Genomic DNA, 13,015 nt, shown 5'->3' with positions numbered 1-13,015 from the left:
CAGATTTTGCAGCTCTTTCAGATCAGCTGTCTGGATTTGGGTGAAGGAAACGTGTGGGGGGGGGGGGGGGGGGCTTGGGCAAGTTTCTGCGGGGGGGTGCAGAGCTGTTGGCCGGGGTAGTGGTAGCCAGGTGGAAAGCATGTCCAGCCGTAGAAAAATGCTTATTGAAATTATTGTAGATTTATCGGTGGTGACAGTGTTTCCTAGCCTCAATGCAGGGGGAAGCTGGGAGGAGATGCTCTTATATTCCATGGACTTATATTCCATACAGTGTCCCAAAACTTTTTGGAATTAGCGCTACAGGATGCAAATTTCTGTTTAAAAAAGCTAACCTTAGCTTTCCTAACTGACTGTGTATATTGGTTCCTGACTTCCCTGAAAAGTTGCATATCGCGGGGGCTATTTGATGCTAATGCAGTACGCCTAGGATCGCTGAGATCCTGGTTGAAGACAGCAGAGGTGTATTTAGAGAGCAAGTTGGTCAGGATGATATCTATGAGGGTGCCCATGGTTACGGATTTAGGGTATTAGTCACACTCTCACAGTGACTCCTATACCGTCCATACTCTAGTAGAAACCAGTGACAGCACCTAGTGACATGCATACATTTATAGGCACTTTATCCTAACTCCTCCTGTAAGTCGCTCTGCGTAAGAGCATCTGCTATATGACTCAAATGTAAAAAATAGCACTGAGGGCAGATGCCATGTTTATAGCTGGGATTGCAGGTATTTCAGTGCTGGCCAGACATACTGCTTTTACAGGACAGATGCAGACATACACAGTAAACAAATCGAGTCAGCAAGAGCGACTGGGTGTGTATTGCGTCAGAGGGGCAATGGGCACCATTTTTTGGACATATGAACCCGCACATGCACACGTCAACACTGCTAATTGCATTTGCACATAGGCTACCCTGAGAACCATTTACTACTTAAAGGGGCAATCTAAAATTGCTACATACATGTTTTTACTTTTAAATGAATGATACAAACCCATTGATTCTTGATGAATATAAAAGTTATGAATACCCCATCAGAACCTAAATATAAGCTTGTTTTACTCAATTTTGTTTACAATTACATTGTTTAAAACAACACTTTATAGCCTTAACACATGGTTTAAACTACAAACCATGTTTTTGTGAATTTCAGAGTGGTTACATTTCTCCAGCCCAATCCCGCAACGTTATGGTTTGAACTGCAGATTGACCCTTTAATGTAGCCTAAGCTTAGCAAAAAACTCATTGTGATATTAAGTAGAGTAATATTTAAAAGTAATCATATGATGCTGTGAAGAATCTTCCCATATCTTATCACCATCTAGAAGCCACCACTGACACTCCACCTTTTCCCTGGGTCTACTACACTGGTAGAAGATGAATATAGGGGTGTCAAAAGACTGGAAGTATCCACAACTAGACTGAATCAAAATGTGTGCATAATCTCACATCACTGACAAAGGAAATGAGTACAAAACCTTTTTATTAAATAAACTGTTACAACTAAAGTATTTTTGATGGTCCATTGATATAGAAATTAATAGATACTTTCTCAGTGTTTAGTTCCTATGTAAACACTGAAGAGTAAAACTACACACACCTGTAGAGCTTCGTTCCCTGACGTAAATCCCAGTAAAAGGAATCAGTAGCCTTCAGTTCAGAGCCTGAACACAGAAATATATGACAGACAATGTAAGTCTGGTTCGGAGTGAACTCTGTCTCTTATGACATCTATCACATTTATATATCTGTCTTACATCTTTCTACAAAGTGATCAGGAAAAATCTCCACTGACAGTGACCTTGGTTTGCATGCAATCAGGTCATAAACCTGGGGAGACAGGGTCAGACTGTCAGCCTCACAGCCTAGTTGCTCCCGAGAGAGGTATGCAGAGAATGACAGATATTCAGTTTAGCCTCCTGAGGTAACATAAATCAACATATAACCTCTGCTGACCTCACACCACATCCACCTCTTTCTTCACCGAGCTTTTTATTACACACTTTCTTGTCCTTCCCCATTCCCTCTACCTTTATCTTTCTTGTCCTTCCCCATTCCCTCTACCTTTATCTTTCTTGTCCTTCCCCATTCCCTCTACCTTTATCTTTCTTGTCCTTCCCCATTCCCTCTACCTTTATCTTTCTTGTCCTTCCCCATTCCCTCTACCTTTATCTTTCTTGTCCTTCCCCATTCCCTCTACCTTTATCTTTCTTGTCCTTCCCCATTCCCTCTACCTTTATCTTTCTTGTCCTTCCCCATTCCCTTTATCTTTGTCGTGACCTTCTCCTCCTCCTGTTTCAGAGGGTGTTTCTTTCAGCTTCTGGAACTTCTTCAGGTCAGCACAGAACAACACCTGAGAGTGTGGGAGAGTCATGCTCCATTGACATCAATGCATGACTTAGTGAAAGTTCAAGTAACCGGTGTCTCAAGTTAGGACTGCCTTTATAGATTAGAGAGAGATAAAGCGTAAAGGGAGAGAACAGAAGAGGGGATGGATTCTGACCACTAGTTTGTGTGCTACTCACCGAGTGTAAGTCCCCTATGCAAAAATAAAATCAATCAGTGATGTTTTGTTCAGAATGACACAGTTTGAGGTTGTTAAGCACATACCGTAGGGTGAATCCTCACCAATCTCACAGCAGACTTTGTCTGTGAGGCTCTTCTGCCCGTTACCTGCCACACAGATGTAGTCTTGTTCAGTAATCTGCCACACGTGTCCACAGGCACAACACAGGCCTTGTCCATCAGACACACACACAGTCTGCCACCTACAGGTGGAACACAGGTAACGCTTTCTATGCCTGTGTATAATGCATTCACAGTGGTGGCCTCCATCACACCTATTCATTCCAAGACTTGCTATAGGCATCGCTTCATCCCAAAAAATGTATTCATAATAATGCACTACATACAGTTGGTTCATAGAAAGCCATTCCTCAGCTGCACCCTTTGGAGATGCACCCTTAATTGCCCTGAAGGGTTGAGGCATACCTTGGGGCCCACCCTGGGCAGAGTGCGCAGTGAATCCCCGGCCTGCAAGTAGCCACTGGGGTCCACCGTGGGAATCCAGGATCTGCTGCAGAAACCTGGACCTGTACCTAAACCCCAGTTCCTTCAGACATGCCTCCACATTGCTGTCTGCCAATCAGAGCACAGAGGACATGTCAGAGCCATAGACACAAAGAGAAGCATAAAGGATTTGAAAGAGCGAGATAGATATCAGACAGACAGCCGGAGTGGTGTTGGTGGTAGTTGAGGTGGTACCTGCAAGAGCATGCAGGGGCGGTAAGTTGTGGTACATGGTCTGGATATGAGAGATCTGGTTGTTGGAGGTGCAGATGAAGGAGAACAGGCACTCCGTTGTGTCCTGGAACAGCATTCTCACACCTGGGGTGAAGACCACACACACACACATACCTGTGAAGATGTTGGCGATGTGTTGAAAGTGTGGGTCGGTTGCTCCCCACTGTGTACAGATACCCCAACATCCCCTTCAGCTGGAAATAATCATTCAGCAGCTCTTCCTCTTTCATGTCTGGGTCAAAGCTCACAGCCACTAGCGCCTCCTCTTCCTACTTCCACCTCCATCCCTCCCTTGGATCTCTTCCCTGACCCCTTTGACCCCTGGAGCGGGGCCCCTGCCCTCCTCCCATCCCCGTCTCCTGTGGTGTTGGGACTATTGTAGGTGTAGTACCATAGAGTGGGTGAGAGTCCTCACTCGTCACCCCCACAACTCTGGTCTAGTGGCCGTCACCGGTCTCTTGCAAGTTGGGAGGAAAAAGGGGAGGGAGAAAAGGGTGAGGTTGGAATTTCAGTAGGCTACACATATGCTAATGCCCTGGCCAAAGCCCTCATGTAACATATGTCCAGCCATTGCTCTAGAAAGCGGCAGTGGTCAGAGGAACTTACCAGAAGCTGTCTGCAGCCCAGTGTGAGGTCCAGGAGGAGCTCTGACCCCACCGACAGCAATGTATGCTGGGAGAAAGTGCTAGATAACTCACCACATACTGCAGTATCAGAGATATCGGATGAGATGACAGTGGAGGACATGAACTCGTCCCTAGTAATAGAGAAATCAAAGGAGAACCAATTTTGATTCAATGCATACAAAGTGGGAAGCACCATCAGTTTGCCATACAATAAAAACAAACAATTCAAAATCAAAATACATTTAGGTTATTATAAACATTCTTTACACATTACAGACACTAATCAGTCAGTCATGTAGCTCTATATACAGTAGGACACCACACATCCGAGCTCAACAGCATGTAGCCCTAAAAACAGGAAATTAGTTACCTCTGATTCATTCTTCCATTCCTACGAGGGAAATTAATGGGGAAAGAAGAGGGTTTTGGGATTAACGCCGAAAATAAGGATACACGTTAACAGGCTTAGGAGATCTTATAACGTTTTGTTCTATGAGATCATCTTCATCAGCTAAAGTAAAGTATTTATGTAATCATAACAAGCAAGTAAAGGCTTCATCATAAATGTCATGTTAACTGACTGATATTATCTCCTAAGCCGGTGTTTACCACAGACCTTATTTTTGGCGTTTATCCCCCCAAAAAACATTCAAAAACTAAATCAAGATTATATAAACATCAACAATCTTGATGTTTGGGGCTTTTAGAATTCTAATCTATAACGGCTTAATAAAGTTACCTGTAGTTGCTGTGAGTCCTGGACCTGCACCCCTCTCTGTGTGTCCAATACCTGCTGCTGGGGGTCCCAGATGAGTGACTGCGTGGTGTGAATGTTCCCGTTCATAAACTGGGCTGGAAACAGAGCTGGCCGCCAGCTGGCCGCCAGCCGTGTGGTGTTACACACATTGCCAACCCCAGGAGGCATACAGTGCCATGCAGGTTGCCGGGGGAACTACAGTGTTAATGGCACACACTACGCCAACGCAAGTTCCTATTGGCTCGGGTCATGCGGTTTCCACGCTGATGGGGTGGTGGGGGGGTCATGAGGAGGTGTAGTACCAGACGGTGGCGGCCAGCTCTGTTTCCAGCCCAGTTTATGAACGGGAACATTCACACCACGCAGTCACTCATCTGGGACCCCCAGCAGCAGGTATTGGACACACAGAGAGGGGTGCAGGTCCAGGACTCACAGCAACTACAGGTAACTTTATTAAGCCGTTATAGATTAGAATTCTAAAAGCCCCAAATATCTAAACTCAGCAAAAAAAGAAACGTCCCTTTTTCAGGACTCTGTCTTTGTAACGATCGTCTGGAAGAGGGGACCAAGATGCAGCGTGGTAAGTGGTCATAACGCTTTTTAATGAGACACTTCAAAAACAAACAGGAAAAACTAAAGCCAACAGTTCTGCCAGGTGAACACATACAAGACAGAAAACAACTACCCACAAAACCCCAAAGGAAAACAGGCTGCCTAAGTATGATTCCTAATCAGAGACAACGATAGACAGCTGCCTCTGATTAGGAACCCTACTCGGCCCAAAACAAAGAAATACAAAAACATAGAAAAAGGAACATAGAACGCCCACCCAATGTAACACCCTGGCCTAACCAAAATAAAGAACAAAAAACCCCTCTCTATGGCCAGGGCGTTACAGTCTTAAAAAAGATCATTCGTAAAAATCCAAATATATCACATATCTGCATTGTAAAGGGTTTAAACACTGTTTCCCATGCCTTTTTCAATGAACCATAAACAATTAATGAACATGCACAAGTGGAACGGTTGTTAAGACACTAACAGCTTACAGACGGTAGGCAATTAAGGTCACAGTTATGAAAACTTAGGACACTAAAGAGGCCTTTCTACTTAATCTGAAAAACACCAAAAGAAAGATGCCCAGGGTCCCTGCTCATCTGCATGAACGTGCCTTAGGCATGCTGCAAGGAGGCATAAGGACTGCAGATGTGGTCAGGGCAATAAATTGCAATGTCCGTACTGCGAGACGCCTAAGACAGCACTACAGGGGGACAAGACGGACAGCTGATCATCCTCGCAGTGGCAGACCACGTGTAACAACACCTGCACAGATCGGTACATCCAAACATCACTCCTGCGGGACAGGTACAGGATGGCAACAACTGCCTGAGTTACACCAGGGACACACAATCGCTCCATCAGTGGTCAGACTGTCCGCAATAGGCTGAGAGAGGCTGGACTGAGGGCTTGTAGGCCTGTTGTAAGGCAGGTCCTCACCAAACATCACTGGACCAGACAGGACTGGCAAAAAGTGCTCTTCACTGATGAGTCGTGGTTTCGTCTCACCAGGGGTGATGGTCCGATTCGCGTTTATCTTCAAAGGAATGAGTGTTACACTGAGGCCTGTGCTTTGGAGCGGGATCGATTTGGAGGTGGAGGATCCATCATGGTCTGGGACGGTGTGTCACAGTATCATCGGACTGAGCTTGTCATTGCTGGCAAACTCAACGCTGTGTATTACAGGGAAGACATCCTCCTCCCTCATGTGGTACCCTTCCTGCAGGCTCATCCTGACATGACCCTCCAGCATAATAATGCCACCAGCCATACTGCTCATTCTGTGCGTGATTTCCTGCAAGACAGGAATGTCAGTGTTCTGCCATGGCCAGCGAAGAGCTCGGATCTCAATCCCATTTGAGCACGTCTGGGACCTGTTGGATCGGAGGGTGAGGGCTAGGGCTAGGGCCATTCTCCCCAGAAATGTCCGGGAACTTGCAGGTGCCTTGGTGGAAGAGTGGGGTAAACTCTCACAGCAAGAACTGGAAAATCTGGTGCAATCCATGAGGAGATGCACTGCAGTACTTAATGCAGCTGGTGGCCGCACCAGATGCTTACTGTTACTTTTGATATTGAGTGTTCAGTGTGTCTGTTGTTGAATCTTGTGTTCATACAAATATTTACACGTTAAGTTTGTTGAAAATAAATGTAGTTGACAGTGAGAGGACATTTATTTTTTGCAGACTTTATAACCTTTATTTAACCAGAAAAAGCCCATTTGAGACCCAGTCTCCTTTGTCAAGGGAGACCTGGCCAAGAAGGTAGCAACAATTAATGCGTTACAGAATTAAAACATACAATTCAACAACATGATCCAGCCTAAAAAAAAAAAGTGTCCAGTTTCTGTAAGACGGAGGAGGTTGCATGCATATACAACAAGTCACCATAATCAATTACAGAGATGAATGTGACCTGAACAAGCTTCTTTCTAGCCATAATCGGAAAGCAAGCATTATTACGAAAATAAAAATCCAATTTCAATTTAAGCTTCCACACGATTATCCATATGAACTTTAAAGGACAACTTGTCATCTATCCATATACCCAGGTATTTGTAGGATGACGCTTTCAATGGATAAGCTACCAGATGTGACAATGCTAACCTTCTCTGGCTGAGTGCGAGCTCTGGTAAAGACCAGTTTGAGACCATTAAGGGAGGCCTGCAGTGACTGAAAAGCAGTCTGGAGCTCTTCAACAGCCTGAATCAGAGGAGGAGCACATGAATGTATTACTATCATCTGCATAAAGATGCGACTTTGCTGGTTGCATCCCATTTCCCAGATCATTAATAAAAATTGAGGACAAAACAGGAGCAAAAATGGAACCCTGGGGGACCCCTCTATTAATCTCAAGAAAGCTAGACTTGTGATTGTCAGCATATACACATTGTGTTCTGTGGAAGATAATTGGTTTACGAACTTACTGGCCCTGCACTGACACCAATGTTACTGAGTCTAGCTAGCAACAGTTCATGGTCAACTGAATCAAAGGCCTTTAATAAATCAACAAACAGAGCAGCACATTGTGACTTTTAATCAAGTGCATTTATGTTATTTGCCACTGCCATAGCTGCAGTTGTGGTGCTGTGCCCCAATCTAAAGCCAGACTGAACCCCACTCAGTATGTTATTTTCAGTTAAGAAGTTTAACTGTAAGTTCACTAGGGAGTCATAGACTTTGGAGAGAACTATTGTCCTTAGCATCTGAGGGATCTCCACCTTTTAGTAGTGAGGCCTGGGCCCCACCATTATCAAAAACTGAACCAGCAGATATGACGTGCTTGTTAAAAACCCTTACAATATCAGCTTTATCCTTCACTTCATTAGAATCCATCATTAAATGGCCAGGAAGGCCAGAGGATACATTAGAACCTGACACTGATTTGATTAGCTTCCAGAACTTGGCAAGGTTGTTTTAGGTTCTGTGACGGCATTTATATAGAAATCTGATTTGGACTTCCTGATCAAGCTTGTACATTTTGTTTCTTAGTGCGCTAAGAGGCCCAGTCAATAGGAGCAAGTGTATGTCTAGCTTGAGCCCAAGAGACAGTTCTTTCTAATTAATACTGCCAAGTTATCTGAAAACCAGGGATTGTCCCTTCCACTGATTATACATTTCTTCACTGGGGCATGCTTATCACAAATTAACACATTTGGGTTTGGCTTTGGTCTTTTTTGTATTTCTAACACAAGCAATTGCACAGTGATCACTGACATCATTACATAATATCCCAGTCGATGTGTATTTGTGAGGGGTATTCGTTAGAATAATGTCCAATAGCATTGATTTGTTAGGTGCTCTGGGATTCGGTCTTATAGGCGCATTAATTGATTGATTGAGCAAGATTCAGAGAGTCACACAGTTCTTTAAAAGAGTCTGATACAGATGTAAGCATGTCCCAGTACAAATAGCCTAAAATAATACATTGAGTAATTTAGCTTGTACAGGACAGCAGAAAGAGTTAAGTGCGTGTCCCGAAGCCGAGGGCGGTCTGTAGCAGCCGACTACAGTCCCGAAGCCGAGGGCGGTCTGTAGCAGCCGACTACAGTCCCGAAGCCGAGGGCGGTCTGTAGCAGCCGACTACAGTCCCGAAGCCGAGGGCGGTCTGTAGCAGCCGACTACAGTCCCGAAGCCGAGGGCGGTCTGTAGCAGCCGACTACAGTGATGTGGGAGTCCTTTATATATGTTCAATTTAACCGCAAGTGTGGGAGATAATGTAATGTAAGTAGGTGTAGTTGCTATGCTGAAGTAGCAAGGACACAAGTTCATTGGCCATAGGAAGAGAAGATGACACCCAGTACAATTGCTATTTCTGAAAAGGGTAACATAACAAAGATGACATTGAGCTAAACGAACAAGCAAAGATAGCCAAGGCCATAAGTACATTTAGGACAGCTGGACATACCAATGTCAGAAGGACACAGGAAGGAGGATGGTAGCAAAATGACCAACAGGTGAAACATGCAATGCATGTATTATTTTTGTATGACATGAAGGGGTCCCGCCACCATTATAACCTAACCGGAAGCAGATGTAACAGTGTAGGTTCCGTCCCTCTCTTCGCCCCAACCCGGGCTCGAACCAGGGACCCTTGCACACATCAACAACTGACACCCCACCGAAGCATTGTTACCCATCGCGCCACAAAAGCCGCGGCCCTTGCGACGCAAGGGGAAACCCTACTTCAAGTCTCAGAGCGAGTGACGTCACTGATTGAAACGCTATTAGCGCGCACCACCGCTAACTAACTAGCCATTTCACATCGGTTACACAGATATGGGCGTTATTGGGCGTGAACAAGCAAAGAACTCAGACGAAAAGATAATGGTGGCAGAAGGACTTAGGGAAGTAACTTCATTTACATATGGGATGTACCCATATGCTGCATGTTTATAAAAGCAGAGCCAGTGCTCAGGGAAGTTGGTTGTTCCATGGACCAGCTCGGCTTTGCTACTTTGTATTAAAGTCTATATTGAATTCACAAGTTCTTGTAAGAGTGTTATATTTCTGAGGCAATATTACACGACACAAGCAATTCTAAATGTTTGGCTTTGGTAATCGAGATAATTTCAGGTGTTTAAAATTGCAACCCCTCCTCCTTTACTCAGTTCTAAAAACCGTGTACCGTCAATAGAAACCGAGTGATTTGACACATTTCTTTAGCCAAGTTTCTGATAAAACTATTTTGTCGTATTTGCCCATATTATAATCATGTCTATTTTTGGAAATAGACTTCTGACATTAACATGCAAAGAGGCCAAAAACCTGCGCTGTTTTTAAAACAATAGGGAGTCGGTAGAGATTGCATGGCGTCTACCGGCCCAGGGTTTGGTCGCACATTACCAGAGATAAACAATAAAAGCATAACAATATATCTCAGTTGCACAAAGAGTGAGGATTTGGCGGAGCCAGCACCATTGTCAATGACACAGAAAACAAGTGTAATTCAAGAGTTTGAGATTTTGGAAGTATTCTATAATGTGTAGGCCCACTTGCGTTTGTGAGAGGTACAAATGCAGAGAAAGACCAAGTTCTTGGTGGTATTGACATGATGGTCTTGTCGGAGTGTTTGCAAATTGTAGGGCATAAAGCGGTGACAATTCACTCACCCATTTGATCATTCAGCCTATTTAATGCAGGAAGGCATTGAGTAAAGAACAAGCACAGTAACAGATACATAATGCTGGTTTTTAGAGGTCTTTCAGCACAGGTGACGACCAGTAGACGTTGTTTACAATGACGTAGATTTTCCCAGTGGTGTAAAAATACTTTAAAGTACTACTTAAATAGTTTTTGGGGTATCTACAGTGCGTTCTGAAAGTGTTTTTCCCCAAAAAATTATAAGGCTTAACAAAACGTAGCAATGTCCCCATCAATCTACACGCATTACCCCATAATGACAAAGCAAAAAGTTTACATTTTTGCAAATGTATAAAAAAACTGACATCACATTTACATTGGTATTCAGACCCTTTACTCAGTACTTTGTTGAAGCACCTTTGGCAGCAATTAAAGTCTTGTCTTCTTGGGTACGACGCTACAAGCTTGGTACACCTGTATTTGGGTAGTTCCTCCCATTCTTCTCTGCAGATCCTCTCAAGCTCCGGCAGGTTGGATGGGGAGCGTTGCTGCACAGCTATTTTCAGGGGTCTCGAGATGTTCGATCGGGTTCAAGTCCAGGCTCTGGCTGGGCCACTCAAAGACATTCAGAGACTTGTCCCGAAGCCACTCCTGCGTTGTCTTGGCTGTGTGCTTAGGGTTGTTGTCCTGTTGGAGCGAAGGTTCACCCCAGTCTGAGGTCCCGATCGCTCTGGAGCAGGTTTTCTTCAAGGATCTCTCTGTACTTTGCTCCGTTCATCTTTCCCTCGATCCTGACTAATCTTCCAATCCCTGCCGCTGAAAAACATCCCCACAGCATGATGCTGCCACCACCATGCTTCATCGTAGGGATGGTGCCAGGTTTCCTCCAGACATGAGGCTTGGCATTCAGGTCAAAGAGTTCAATCTTGGTTTCATCAGACTAGAGAATCTTGTTTCTAATTATTTGAGAGTCCTTTAGGGGCCTTTTGGCAAACTCCCAAGTGGACTGTTGTGCCTTTTACTGAGGAGTGGCTTCTGTCTTGCCACTCTACCATAAAGGCCTGATTGGTGGAGTGCTGCTGAGATGGTTGTCCTTCTGGATGGTTCTCCCATCTCCACAGAGGAACTCTTGAGCTCTGTCAGTGACCATCGGGTTCTTGGTCACCTTTCTGATCAAGGCCCTTCTCTCCCATTTGGCTGGGTGGCCAGCTCTAGTTAGTCTTGGTGGTTCCAAACTTCTTCCATTTAAGAATGATGGAGGCCACTGTGTTCTTGGGGACCTTCAATGCTGCAGACATTTTTTGGTACCCTTCCCCAGATCTGTGCCTCGACACAATCCTGTCTCGGAGCTCCTAAATTGTAGAAACATCTCAAGGATGATCAATGGAAACAGGATGCACCTGAGCTCAATTTCAAGTCTCATAGCAAAGTGGCTGAATACTTATGTAAATAACATATTTTTGCTAAAACACTTTTGTCTTTGTCATTATGGAGTAATGTGTGTAGATGAGGATTTTAATGATTTAATCCATTTTAGAATAAGGCTGTAACGTAACAAGATCTGGAAAAGTCAAGGGCTCTGAATACTTTCTGAATGCACTGTATTTCTGGATATATATATTTCTTGCTCACTGCTACATGTTTCTTTTTGTCATGATTATGCCTCTGTTGCAGTTTCTTCCTTTTTTTTTTCTTTCACTTTCGTAATTGTTTTCCTGACCTGAGTATTGCCCAGCCGTGAACAGGTATATGGAGTCACCTGAAAGTTCACACACAGGATGTACTTTTCTCTCTGTTTGTTACTGGACTGAACAGACCTGTGCTGATCTCATTGAGCTGGCTGGAGGCACAGTGATGCGCAGGCCATAGTGCCCCCCTAAACGACTATCACCACAGTGGCAGTGAATGACTTGCAGACCTTTGGCCCCTGACCAGGGTTGTGTTCAATTGGAGCAAATGGGAGAAAACACAAGAGGTGCCACATGAATTTGTCATTTAGGAACACTGACTTTGCTTTCTTTTTGAAAATGTTTTTTCAAGCCAGGCTTATAGTCATGGTTGACAAACCACTTTTTTTTTTTTTTTTTTTTTTTTGGACAAAACACAGCCTGTAGCTACCATAGGAGGGAGTCTAACAGCACTAATGACTGGTGAAAGGGGAGCATGTCTTGGGCGGTATGATATTTGTGCGTCATCATTCACGATTCATTCAGGATTATCCGTAAGCATGGTAGCATCCACATGAATGTATACGTGTTTAGAAACATATTATATTCTTATTTACAATAAAAGTGACACTACATTATTTCCCATTGATGGGTTTGGATTTCTGAGCTTTAACTATTATTAATCATTAGTTATAATAGAGACATGTCTATCTGGCACAAAATAATCCGAAACACAACCAAAACAAACAGCAAATGCAGCCAACAAATTTGTAGTCACAAGCTTGATGTGCTATGAATATGGAACCAAATATGTACAAAAAGTGCTCTAATTTCTAAACCGTTCACCTGATATGGATGAAAACACCCTCAAATTAAGGCTTTAACATAGTGATTGTCATTTGAAATCCAAAGTACTGGAGTACAGAGCCAAAACAACAGAGAATGTGTCACTGTCCCAATATTTTTGGAGCACACCGTTTAAATACATGTTTGAGCTATGTTTGTTTTGGTCTTACCTTACTGGA

General features: G+C 43.9%; 1 pseudogene; it reads right to left on the bottom strand.

Annotated features, from left to right (window-relative positions):
• Positions 1-1,494: 1,494 nt before the first annotated feature.
• On the bottom strand, positions 1,495-4,793 carry LOC115166333 (N-glycosylase/DNA lyase-like; annotated as a pseudogene).
• Between the last annotated feature and the right edge of the window lie 8,222 nt (positions 4,794-13,015).

This window comes from Salmo trutta, chromosome 28 (assembly GCF_901001165.1).
Source record: "Salmo trutta chromosome 28, fSalTru1.1, whole genome shotgun sequence".
Lineage (NCBI taxonomy): Eukaryota > Metazoa > Chordata > Actinopteri > Salmoniformes > Salmonidae > Salmo > Salmo trutta.
This window is presented reverse-complemented; position numbering and strand designations above follow the sequence as displayed.